This window comes from Mustela lutreola, chromosome 5 (genome assembly GCF_030435805.1).
Source record: "Mustela lutreola isolate mMusLut2 chromosome 5, mMusLut2.pri, whole genome shotgun sequence".
NCBI lineage: Eukaryota > Metazoa > Chordata > Mammalia > Carnivora > Mustelidae > Mustela > Mustela lutreola.
Genome location: NC_081294.1, coordinates 113,342,247 through 113,356,506, shown reverse-complemented (window position 1 = coordinate 113,356,506; position 14,260 = coordinate 113,342,247).

Here is a 14,260-nt window from a genome sequence, read left to right as displayed (position 1 = left end):
CCATGCTGCTATTGTTGGTTTTAGTTTAGCTCCCTCTCAATCAATATCTAACAGGGCATGATTTAATAAGGTTTTATAATCTCCAAAAATGGTGGGGGAGGGTGGTTGTGGTATTGTCATTCATCAAAGGGGGCCTTTCAGGTTTCTTTGCTTTCACCTGCTGGGACCCATTTGGTCTCTTTCAAAGAGAATGCAATGACAAAATGAATGAGAAATGCTAGAATAAGAGTCCCTTATTCTACCCAATAGTATAATCAATGGGTACTTGTAATCCCTATTGTACCTCACAGAGGTAGTTGTAAGACAATTAAATCTCGCTTCTCAGGCAAATCATTTTGGTAGTTAACCTGAAACAGCCAACAATATTGAAGAGAATGAATGCATGTGAAGCAATGATGTAATGGGATACCGCCTGGCCAGAAAGCATGCATGTGTGTTGCCGTGTGTACGTACGTGCACGTTTATTTCAGGACTCTATGAACATAGCTTTCATGGTTCATGGTCCCTTCAGTAGTACATGGCTAAGTGGGAAAGACTGTAAACAATTTCACACTCTCCTTTTCATTTTTATTTTACACTAACATGAAACCGTTCTCTTTTTTGCCGCATTATACTCTCTAAATTGTAGTTTCATAAACAGAAAACATTTACGTAGTTAACATCAGTCTGATGTGACAACCAATTTAGTTTTAATTTCATTTTTATCAGCTAAAGTCCATTTCTTTTCCCCTCCTTACCGAGTTGCATGTATGTCAAAAAAAAGGCTTGTAGTCTTTGGGAGACATAGGCACTCAGTCGTCTAACTTAGTTGTGTGGACTTCATATTCTATTTCAAGTATTGTCTGTCAAGAAATCTCACAGTTTACTCTTTTTAAGAAGGAATAAAAATGTGATCAGCGATGAAAGTTATAGCACACACAAATCTTTTAGGATTCGTGAAGAAAAATTATACTTTTGTTGAGAAGTCTTGCACTTATGGGTGAATATTAAATATGAAATAAAGAGAGCAAAGGGATTGTTAATATCAGATACATCAAGTTGCATTTTAGTTCACGATAATTTAGGAATTAAAGGCCCCTTCCTTTAACGTATATCTTACATAGGCTCTTTTGATTTCTCTTACATTTCATTTATGTTGGAAATGCCCATATTCCTTTGTCAAATTCCTGGAGAAACCTCTGTGTTCTTATTTACAGGAACTCCCTACTTGGTTCTTGAGACAAATGCTACCTTTAGTTGATACATAAATATGCAATAAACATACTTTTATCTCTAGAATACACATTTTCTTTTTTCTCCTACATCTAAGGAGGTTTTTTATTATTTATATTTATTTATTTATTTATTTTTAATAAAGACCTATTGATTTGGGAGTTATATACCCCCAAATATATTGACCCAGATATTCAGATGTGTGCTTGGCACACAAGTGCATATGTATTTTCACTGAATTGTGCAGAATTGTAGCTACCTTATATGCAAATAAAATAGCTCTTCATTGATGGTTTTACACACAATTCTTTCAATTATCTTTGAATACTGAAAAACAACTCTCAGAGAACTAGAAATGTTGTCCTGTATGACTTCCAAGGTGGAAATATTTACTGTCAGAATTCTATATACTTGCACATTATTTTTTAAACCTGTTATTTTGCTATGTTTAGATCATAGAAGAATAAAGAAATGCACTAGAAGTAGAAATTGACCTAAATAAAACAATGTATTCTCTCGTAATGCTGAGTTTAGCCAAGAGTGAGACACCTGACTCCTCTGGATACTTCCAAATGAGCCTAGCTAATTGGGGTAACCCAAGCCCATGGCCATTTGAAAGACTTGAGGTCAGGTGTTTTATTACTGGGATAGTATTCAAAAAAATGACTGTCAGGGGTGAACGAAGAATTATGTCAAGAGCATTCAGCATTACTGCCACTAAAGAGAGAGGAGGGGAAAACACTGTGAAGAAAAACATGTCATTTTCTAAATGAGCTAGAGGAGGAGGATGGGGCAATAATGTGGCCTTCAGCTGTTGGTTTATTAGGTTTCCATTCCCATGATCCACATCTGTGTTAGGCAAAAATAGTTTTAATACAGTTGCCCTCTACCACTTTGCTTTCTTGCAGAGTGAAAAATAGCTGTGAAAAACATTCAGATAAGGTTTGTTCTTTGTGGTTGTAAAGTGGTTGTTTGTTTCCCCATCTCCTATACTCTTTTCCTGGTTCTACAGCCTATCTTAGCATTGTTGTCTGATTTGCCATGGAACAGTGAACATTGCTTTTCCTAGCCAAATCATCCAGTGTTAAATGGTATGTGATACAGATCAATAGGGCATCCACAGCTGTACAAAAAGGGCAATGTTGTTTCTATTAACAATTTTGAAAGAGAGTGTGGACTCGTGGTTAAAGGATTAAATTGGGTATTGAGGTTTTTGATGTCTTGAATTCTAATTCTACCTAAGCCATTGGATGCCTGATGAAGTTGTTAAGAAGTATTTTCATTTCCCACTCTCTCTTTCTGGAAAGAGTGAAAGTGATTGCAACATTATATCCGCATGTTATATATTTGGCCCCCCATGTGATCATTCAATAAACAATGGGAATTTGGAGAACTGATAAAATTGGACATCTTGGCGACTTAAAAATGTATGATATCTCAAATTTCTATCAGATTCGTCGCTCATATTCTTTTTCACATGATGCTCGATGCTTCAGGCTGTTTTTCCATCTCGTCTGGAGCCCATCTAGCCACAACGTCACATTTATATATTTGGAGTTTCAGTCAGACTGGGGCAAAGGCTTGTATGGGTCTGGTTACCTGCATGCTCCTTCCAGAACAGGAGGCATTCTTATTCTGTGTGAGCCCTTTCTCAGTGGCATTTTAACGTGGAAAATAATTTTGGAAAAGCAGTTGGCTTTTGTTGCTATTGCCCATGCCAGGTGCAAGCGGTCGTTGATAAAGATTAACGATGCTCATTCACCCTTTATTTCAGTTTGGGGTAGAGGCCTGTTTCAGTGTATGTGTGGACACGTGTCCACATGTGAGAGAGAAAGAGAGCCAAGGCAGAAAAAGTGTTTTACAAAGTTGTACATTGTTAACTCAAGCAAACCTTTGAAAGAACGATAGGCCTTCATATTGTATTTCCAGCTCAGATTTCTCCATTCCTGTTGAACTGAACACTTTCTTCCTTCCTCCTTCTCCCCTTCACCACACCCCTCCTTTCTCTTTCTCATTCTGTTCCCTCCCCAGTTCATTTCAGAAGAATGTTACGTGTTTTGTAAACAATTCATTCAAGCAGCAAATCAGAGAAGGAGCAAAGTGACATACTAGTCTTGGTGTCATCAAATAATAGGAGTCCAACATTAATTTCATTCAAATGTCTGTGGTTTCATTTTATGTTGTTTCACTGTATTTTATTTGTTGAGTACTGTACTCAGTAGAAGTAGAAATGTAGTTGAACACTGATGAAAGACAAAGTTCTCACGCTGATGGAGGCTGTGCTCTACTTTGGGCTTGGACTACTGGATCTCAGTCGCGGATTAAGTGCGTAGATAGTGCATTGTGGGAAGACACTGTGTGAAAACACGTGGGAAACTAGAATTAATATATTGATAAAATAGTTGTCTTGGTTTTTAGGATAGCTGGCTTAATCACTTGAGTTTCTGTGAAGGAAGTAAATGAAATAGCCAGCAAATAAATAACATTCTTGGGATGCCTGGGTGACTCTGTTGGTTAATCCTCTGCCTTTGGCTCAGGTCTTGATCCCAGGGTCCTGGGATCCAGCCCCACATTAGGCTCCTTGCTCAGTGGGGAGTCTGCTTCTCCCTCTCCCTCTGCCACTTCCCCTGCTTGTGCTCTCTCTGACAAATAAACAAAATTCTTAAAAAAAAAAAAAAGCATTCTTTTTCCAACTTCATGGTGAATTCTTAAATATTTCTTCAGTATTTTGCATATTAAAGAGATTAGAATTTTAGTCACTTCAAAATACTGTTTTGTTTTTCTGTGTTTTCTATGGCCTATATGCATTCTATGGCCTTCTTGAAATTTTTTTCCCCTAATTTGTTCTAACTTAAGATTTTATTTAAAAAATGCAATTCAAATTTAAGATATTTCAAACCAACAAAAGTGTAATTTTTGTATGTTTTCCCCTAAAGAAGGATATTTATTTTATTAACAGTTTCCAAATTATTGGTGGGTCCCTGTTTATTTTTCTTAAAGATATACAAGGACTTTGTAGAATCTTGACCACAAGATGAAATACAGAAATACTAGAGTAGAGAGGCTTAGGAGCTTATTTCTGTGTAATCACTAATCTGTTATTAATATGTGCTATTTATTGTCAAAAAGTGAATGTATATTTAATTATTTGGTTGGCTAAATAAGCTAAGCAATACTAAAGGGAAAAAGCCTGTCTTCAAACAAAACAAGACAAGAAATGAAAAAAAAGTTTTGTTTTTTAAGTAAGCTTCTGATCAATACATTTTCTTCTATATCTTATAAATACAAAGATTACTGAAAATCTATTGACAGCTGAGAATAGAATGCATTACTAATCATTTCAAATACTGGCTAAGTCTGCTTGGTGTAACTCCAAATACAATCTGAATGTGGTTTTTCTGCTTGACCTAGCACATCTACAAAATCATTTGCAAAAACTTTGTTTTCTTAAGTTGTTTTTGCAGAAAATGATATCACGAGTTTTATCAAACTCTTTGAATATATGAAAGCAAAAAGAACAAAACATTAATCCCTACTGCCTCCACCTACCCCCCCCCCCCCCCCCCCCGTCTACCAAACTTGCAAGTGTCTATGTTTTCCATTTTGTGGACATAGTTTATTCATTTATCCAAAAGGAGTCCAAATTTTTAAAAAGATTTTTTAAAAAGGCTTTCCTTGAAATAATTAATTGCAATAATTATGGAGGCAACATCCCTCTCAAAACCAGTGAAAAGCTATTATTTTTCAGCAAGTAATCAAACAGAACTGAGCAGGCAGTTTCTACAGCACATGTATATATACTCCCAGGTGGATTTTCAAGTATAAAGTGACTTAATGCTTCACTGGTGTTAGTTAAATAGTCAGATGCCGCAAGAAAACTTAGTGGTCATTCATAGTCAGTTGAAATCATAATACTAGAAATTGTTTTAGATTGTTATGTAAAATCACCCACTTTTAAAGTATTAACCCATTAGTCTGTAGTATATCCCTTATGACCAACTGCGAATTCCACAAAATGTCTAAGGATAGCAAATCAGTTGTGCAAACACGGTTCCTATTTCAAGATATATCTATCATCTATCTATCTATCTGTCTATCATCTATTATCTGTTTTATAGCAACTCATTGTATAATAATAAAGATTTTAAATAATACCAAAGATTAGAGCCAATTAAAACATGACTCACAGGTCTTATTTCATGGATCTATTAATATGACAAATTAACTTATGTTTCCATAAACCAGAACTACACAGGGTAAAAACAAGATGTAACATTGCCTATGAAGCAAGTTTGCCAAGTTGTCCATTTGGTCTCCAATATTTGTGTTTTAAAGAGGTATGATTGCATTTTAATGACTTCTTATTTTCCTAAACATTTCAATTGATTGTCCTTATAAAATCTGTTTGTATTTTTTTTTTTGTAAATTCATTTAAATCAGGGCTAAGAAGATACTTGAAAAATGATAATCTTGCTTGAGACATGATACAAAGGGAAAAAAAAACTTTCCGAGGGTGGAAAACAAAACAAAACCCCAACACTTATAGAAATCTTTGACTTTGAATTTATATAATATGTAAGAACTATAAAAGCCACTGTATGTATAAACATAGCTATATCAGTAGCATATGAAATAAATTATGCGGTTCAGTTTGCCAATGTGTAAAATAATTTTTGATCACATGTAAATTTGCTATAAGAGGTTTTAGAAGGAATCTTTTAAAATATGCCCCAACTACAACAGATTTGTCATTCATGCACTGCTGAGCATAGAGGCCTAATTTTACCTTTTTGCTATTGTTTGAAATTAAAGCACTTATCCAGAAGATCAAAACAGCTTTTATAATGGACATTTGTGAAGAGAGATGGTGATAATATCCAGAGGAATATGGTAATTATTCCTGTCTTGGAGGCATACGGAGGTATATGCCTTCTATATATACTGGGAAGCTGGAAATACACCGAGTATGAAAGTATATCTCAAAGTTTGGAGGGTGCCTAGTGATCAGGCAGAAACATTAAATGAAGCAAAAACATTGCATTTGAAAAGCAAGAACAAAGACATTTCCTTTTGCTTTGCTGGTAAAGCATATTAAAAGAGGATAACCGCCATTCTGACAGCAGTTTTAAATCCAGCTTTTCATATTACGGTCCTTAATGAGAGACCCCACAATATCAGATGAAGAAAGACAAAGAGAATTTTTGATGAAAAAAAAAAAAATCAGGGGAAAGAGAGAGATGACTGAGAATATGCAAACTTTGTCTGCAGTTGTTTGAGCTCAGGCATAATGCTGAGGGGACTTCTCTTCCCCTCTAACCACCTATTAAGGAAGACTGCATAACAAATAGCAGACTATCCCCTAAAGAACCGAAAGGTAAAGTTCTCAGGAAGCCCCAGTAAATACTGAAATGATTTTTACTATTCCAAATTTAATTCGACATTTTCTAGTGTGTGTGTGTGTGGGGGGGAGGGTAGAATACCCCTTTTGTGTCCTGAAAAGTGTCATGCGACACAGAAAGATTTCTCTGAAAGAAAATGCATCTTACTTGACTGAACACTGAGCTCTCAGCAGGAGAATAAACGCCTCAATGTGGAAAGCGGCGGCTTGGCCGCGTGGGCCCAATGCGGTGCTTTCATGCCATCTAGTGGCTGAGGAGAAGTCTCCCCAAGACCTACTGATCTCAGGGAACCAACTCCTGTCTGTATTTAGATTGTGTCTACAAGGCAAATGAGAGAGAGGAATTATCATAATTATTCAGAGAATTCGGGCGAAAAGGAGTTAGGGTGCTTGAAAAATATAAGGGTTTTGGGTTAAAGAATCCCAGCCGCTGAAGTAATCTGGCTTTCAGTTTGGGGTGCCATTTTGGTTTGGGTGGATCTAGTCCAAGAATTAGGGTTCTTTTTCCTTTCCTTTTCCTTTCCATTCTGTTCCACTCCAATCTTTCTCCACATCTTCACTTTAAAATTCTTGTTTTGGTTTTCAGTTTTTCAAAGACTTGAAGATTCTTTGTGTGCGTGTGCACACGTGCGCTCCCACTTCTGTCAGCCCCCTCCACCCCTAAAATCTCCTCTTCAGCACTCTACTACTGAGATGATAAAGTCAAAGAACCACTTTCTTGGAAACACCTAAAATAGTTATATTCTCAGACACTCTTCTCTTACCTCCCCTCTGATGTGCTTCCCCACAGGGAGTGCTTGGAACATCAAACTGTAAAGGTATAAGTTTACCACCTAAGGTATTTTTGTCACTCACAGAAACATGACTTTCCATTGTTATCCTTGCAAAATGTCATTAAAATGTCCTTATCCACACTATTTATATGTATAGCGAGTGCCCTTGAACTTTCTTTAACAAGTCAATCTTCAACTGGTATCAAGTGCACTTAACCAAAATCACACATTTCTATCTTTCCTGTTTGAGATTTATTCCATTGGCATTGGGATTCTCCCTTTTGATTCCACTGAATCATACGTTTTAATATTACATTTAGTGTACCTGCAGACAGAAACCATTCCACTCTGGGAATATAGCTGCCTTTTGGTATAATGTGAAAAGGTTAGATCAATAATATTGTCACTGATGAGGTATAGATACCTTTTAATGATGCAAAGAAGCAGATTTCCGTATTTATGTAACAAGCACCTGCATAGCTTTAGACATGGATCAAGGATTAAGGTTTGTAAATAATTTAAAAAGGGGGCTTTTAGTGAAAAAAGCTGTGGTATTATATCTGCAAAATAGGAATTTTGAAGACTGTGGCCAGAGAATTGCATTGTTTTATTGTGGTTGGAGAGCAATAAGAAATACAAGTTGGAACTTTATATACATGGTGATCAATGGCTGATAAACATTTTCTATAAAATATCCCTACTTGAAAGAATTTACTAAATGAATTTCTTGTTGAAGAGGTGTGGAAATTTAACTTTCATACATTTTACATAATATCATAGTGGGAAAATAATTTTACTTTTGCCTTATTTTTGACATGTTTATTAAAGATTTAGTTTCAAAGATTCAATTTATGAATATAGAAATTCATAAAATATGAATTTAACATTTTCTAATTGATATGATGGATTTGCTTTAGTTGTATTCTTTTTTTTTTTAAGATTTTTTATTTATTTATTTGACAGACAGAGATCACAAGTAGGCAGAGAGGCAGGCAGAGAGAGAGAGAGGGAAGCAGGCCCCCTGCGGAGCAGAGAGCCCAATGCGGGGATCGATCCCAGATCCCTGGGATCATGACCCGAGCCGAAGGCAGTGGCCCAAGCCACTGAGCCACCCAGGCGCCCCTAGTTGTATTCTTTTTGAATGTTTGTGTTTTCAACATTTAGTTAATTTTTTAAAAAATTTTTATTTATTTATTTGATAGAGAGAGAGATCACAAGTAGGCAGAGTGACAGGAAGAGGGAAAGGGAGAAGCAGGCTCCCCGCTGGGCAGAGAGCCCGATGCGGGACTCAATCCCAGGACCCTGAGATCATGACCTGAGCCAAAGACAGAGGCTTAACCCACTGAGCCACCTAGGTGCCCCTTCGCTGTTTAATTTAGATGATGAACAGATATTTTAAAGTAAGGATGTTCTTTTTAAGTGTTGCCCCAAACAGAATGTTCTTTAATTTCTCAACTTTGTACTAAATTTTAGTATAAGTTTGCTTAAAGAAGTCAAATTTGCATTTTCACTTTTCTCCCATTTATAGATTTTTAAACAACCGTGGTGGAAAATTTAATTCACACAAAATACCGAATATTCTTACCCCATTTTTTTTTTTTTTTGCCTTAAGTGGCAATAGTAGATCCTAAACAAACATTTAGTGATATTTTTTATATCTGTATGTAGATATAGATCTATATATAACCGTTTAACTGTTAGTGATTTTTCTTTTATTATATAATTTCTCACCTGATCTGATACTTTAAAAATTATATTGTTTTTATATTTTTTTAAATTATTGCATATGGTCTTCAAAGAAACAACTTACAGAGTTCTGAGAAGTATTGGTTCTGTTTTTAATGTAATATTCTGTAATAATTTAATGCGTACATATTTCAAATCCAGCAGCTTGTCTACACTTTTCAATTTCAGCAATCTTATGAACCATAGAGAGTAGTGTCCCTTAAAACAACATTCAGAAAAAACTCCCCAAAACTGGAAAACTGGAAACTTTTTTGTTGGGTAGCACACTGGTGCTTTTCTTCATTTCTTTTATGTAGATTCACATAATCAGAAAGGAAAAATAGGCTTTCGAAGAGTTTTGAACATGTGTCTCAATAAAAGGCCAGTTTTCTGATAAAGATATATTCAGTGCAACTACACATATTCATTGTTTTAAAGAAGTGGAAAATTTCTCAGGGAGGTTTCATTTCAAAGAAAAAGGCATATGGGCATCACACACGTTGCTGTCTGAGGACAGTTCTGAATTTTGATGAGAACAAGAAGCTATAATTGGAGTGATAATCTTTTACACTGTTTTTAATTGTAATCAGTGCAGATGTTTGTAGCTTTAAGATAAGAAAAATGGTGCTTTCAAATTTGTATAGTTGATAAGTTTTTAGGCCTCAGACTGCTCAACTTGGCTCATCCTAAAGGATGAATTTGATATTTAGAATTACTGAAAAGCAAGAAGTCCATAAGCATTTAAAAAATCAACTGTTTATGATACATTAAAATGTCCATGTTTTAATCTTGCTAAATTTATGTAGGTAATTTTCTTTTTTTGGTGTCATTTCTGCATAAATAAAGTGAAATAAACAAAGAAGCCCCATCTATAAAACCAGAGAAAGAGAGAATTTGAATTATGATTAAAATGTTTTTGATACAGAAAGTACCAGGAAAGATCTTGATAATTTAACCTTGGTCTCCCCAAGGGATTTTACCCTTGGCTCATTTTTTAGGTGTTACACTTGAATCCTGATGCATTTTGCATCTCTTTCTTTTAGCCTATTTTTAATCTTAGGATGAATTTACCTGATATATGTATCGCCAGGTAAATTCAGATTTAGATCAATACAGATGTCTGAAATTTTAGTTTTTTGTTCAGATGCTTTAATGGAATTAATTGACTTTAGCATTTATGTTATATACCCGAGGGAGAGTCTTTCTATATTTTCTGGAGGAATGATTTGTGATCTCATAAACACAAATCAAGGGGGCTCTTTCCTCCTTTTCACGCGGAGGAGTGGATCTGGTGTACAGAAATCTAATGAGTGACCTTGCTCAGGTGTTCTTTACTTAATGCTGCCCTTAGAAGCAGATATTCTGAATAGTGATCCTTCTTGCACGTTTTCGGGGCTGTGTTTTTCTTTTGGGTCACACAGCTAGGCTGTAGCACCACCCCATTCTATCTGTCTTATAAACGAAGCAGAGGGTGGAAAACCATGCCCCACACAGAAGCATCTGTTATATTTAAAACAATACATGTGTTCAAGACTCAACAAGGCATTTTTGCATCACAGTGAGGTTTAGAAATGAGCAGATGAATTTTCCACAAGAATCCCAGGGGAAATTTCCCTCTTTCTGTCCTTCCTTCCTTTTTCCCTCCCTCCCTCCTTTCCTGCTTTTTTCTTTCCCCTTCTCTCCTTCCCCTTCCCACCAGCCCTTCCTTCTTTTTTCTTTTCTTCTTGCGAAGCACAGGAATATAATCTATCACAAACATCTTATTATATTTTGTGGAAAAATGAGTGTGCGTGTGTGTTAGCTAAGATTCTGAGCTAGTTAATATTTAAATTAAGGACTCCAGGTAAAGAAATTTAAATAATATATTTCTGCTTAAAAGATTCTAAAATTGTAACTTAAGAAAGATGTCCTACCTTCATTATAATAGCCAATTTGGTAATCGATTCATTACCAGAGTGTTTATGAATTTTATAAGGGAACTTACAATGGTTATATGACTAAGAATGATAATTTTCATAATAATAGCTATTACTTAATGCCATCTGCCATGATTCACATTTTATTTTTGCTCGTCTTTTGAACAATCTTACAAAATAGGAACTATTTATTTTACACATGAAGAAACTGGAAGTCAGAGAATTTGGTTGACTTGCCCATGATCACCAGGCTATCAAGTGACGAAAGAAATTCAAATCCATGTCTGCTTTATTCCACCACACTTCATTCCTCCATGCCATGCTGATTACTAGTATGAGTCAGAAATTGTGCCCTGTTTTTCATATATATCAGTATTTGATTATAGAGACTGTGACATTTCCTAAACACTTCTTAAGTTGAACTGAATGTGAATTTGTTAATAGCAATATATTTACAATATTCACTTTTCAGCAAAAGCAGACACAGAACTCTAATAAGGTATGTCAGTTATCAAAGCACTATTCTTTGGTCAAAATGAAGGGTAATAATGCTAACAAAGTGGATTTAATACAATATTCAAATGAACTCTAATGGATGAATGTGGTAATTATTATTTTTCACATATTCTGTATCAGTACTCCATTTTATGGAATGGCACCGTTTTTCCTTTTTTCGTAACTGCTGCCTTTTATCTCACTTGTCTGGAGCGTCTTGCACTTGACTTATTCGTCTTACCACTTCAAGCATAAAACACAGTAGACCTCGCAGGACTTGTGAATCTCTGCCTTACTTGGCCTCATAACTTTCTTCAAAGTCCAGTATGAGATTCACTTCCAGGAGATTGTGGGGATTGACCCACTTGATCAGATTCCTTTTCGTCTTGGTACTGCTTGGCATTAATTTCTACCATATCAGTTTGTAAAATAAACTTGTTATTTCATTTCATATGTGTGTTCGATATTTTAAATCATATTCAAAGCTTTCACAGGGGAAGCCATTTTCATTTCTTACCTTTCCATAATATCCATCCAATCTACTCCGTGGAATGCTCCAAAAAAGAGCTACCCTTTTTAAGAATTAAGACCAAGCCAGATGGATGGCAGGTCATCAAGTCATTTCCCCAGTCTCAGGGTAAGGAATAACACTCATTTTATCATATACATTAAGAAGACATTAAATAAGATGAGACTAATTCTTTTCTTTCTTTTTTTTTTCCCCCACTTAAGATTTATTTATTTATTTTAGAGAAAGAGAGAGAGAGAGTAAGCAGGGAGAAAGGCAGAGGGAAAGTGAGAGGGAGAGAATTTCAAGCAGATTCCCCACTGAGCTTGGAGCCTGATGTGGGGCTTGATCTCAGGACCTTGAGATTATGACCTGAGTGGAAACCAAGAGTTGGATGCCTAACTGACTGAGCCACCCAGGTGCCCTTGGATTCATTCTTATAGCATATTATTTATTAAATATTTTCTGGGATGATCTAGAGTCTAATAACCTCTTTTTGGGTACAGTTTTAGATCCATCTGAAAATTTTTACTGAATCTGAACTATAGTTTATGGGTGAGCATGTCATGAAGATCAGAATGAAAAATTTTGTTGAAGTTACGATACATTATAGCAACGTATTTCTCCATTGACCAAATATTTTCAATAGAGTATCTGAGAGGAATTGTTTTTAATTCAACACTGATTATGGTTGAATATCTTTGATTTTTAAAAGATTTTTGAAACTATATATTGAAAATAGCTGCATACATATGTACATATTACATGGGTCAAATAAGTAGGTAGGAATCATTCAGTCCACCATTCAGTAACAAACTAGTAGTTTCTGGGCTACATCCCATTCTCATATATGCTTTGTTTGAACTATCCAGTTTTCAAGATTTTTTAAATAAGAAAACCACGACATTTTGGGAGTGCCTGGGTGGCTCAGTGGGTTAGGCCTCTGCCTTTGGCTCAGGTCATGGTAGCAGGGTCCTGGGATTGAGCCCTGCATCATGCTCCCTGCTCAGGGGGGATGCTCCTTTTCTTCTCCCTCTGTCCCATCCCCTGCTAGTGCCTTTTTTCTCTCTCAAATAAATAAAAATCTTTTAAAAAAACCCCAAACCTAGGACATTTTGCTTTAAAAAACAAAAAACCTTGCTTCTCATGAAGAACTGGAAGGTTTTATAACACTGGGTCTTAAAGGGTGAAATCATCTGGGACTGAACATTAGCTATTCTCTTTGGACGGGGCATATTCTCTTCAATTTGCCCCAGTCCTCAGTACCTCTCGGAGAGATTTCCACCAACTCCACTTCAAGCATTCGTTATCTGAATTCCGTCTGTAAGCATTTAAGTGATTCCTGATTTAGTCTAAGCCCTGCATTTTAAACTATTAAAAGGAAAGCTGAGTCATTTATAGTGATGCATCTAAGCCCTGGGTGTTATCCACTGAGAGATTAGATGCTTCAGGAATGAGCTACTTTTAGAAATTTCAAAAGGATTTTTTAAATAGTAAAAGCATTCTATTATAAATTTGCAATACATGTACACATAATATAATTAACCAGATTAGCTGTAACATGAATTGTTATACAATGTATCTCCCATAATACATATTTCTAAAGATTGGACAATAAAATGGGAAATATATGTTTTCATTAGATATGAAAGACACAAGGTGTTCTATGTATATAAGAGAAGAAAACAGAAGAATTTGAATGTAGATAGTTCTGCATGAGAGAATTGAGTTCTTAGATGTATGAGTAGAGCTCTTCCTTCCCTGTTATCTTTCTATCAGTCAGTGCTAGAATATCTGATGGTGAGAAAGGATCCAACCCTCAAGAGATGCATTGATGGAGCAATCTGACATTGGCTCATGAACTAGAGACTTGTGCTGTTTCACATATCCCCAAGAAGGATTAAAAGAACCGAAGGCTCTTACTGTTCCCAAGAACTGTGTATAAATTTGAATCCTTGGAATTTTCTTGCTCTTATTGAGCAGAAATTCTGACTCTGGATCAGGGTGAGATTCTTCTCTAAATAGATCCTTTTCTTGAGAAGAAGATAAACCAGTAGCACTGAATTCATTTAAAGGAAAAAAAATGGCGACGTGATTTCTTTTATTATCCATTTCTAACAGAGCATCTCTTAGATGAAAATGAATTCTTCTCCCCAAATCACGCACAGAAGCACTCACCTTGGGCTATTTCTTTGTATTGCCTATCAAATTTACCTCAGGCAAACTGAGAAAA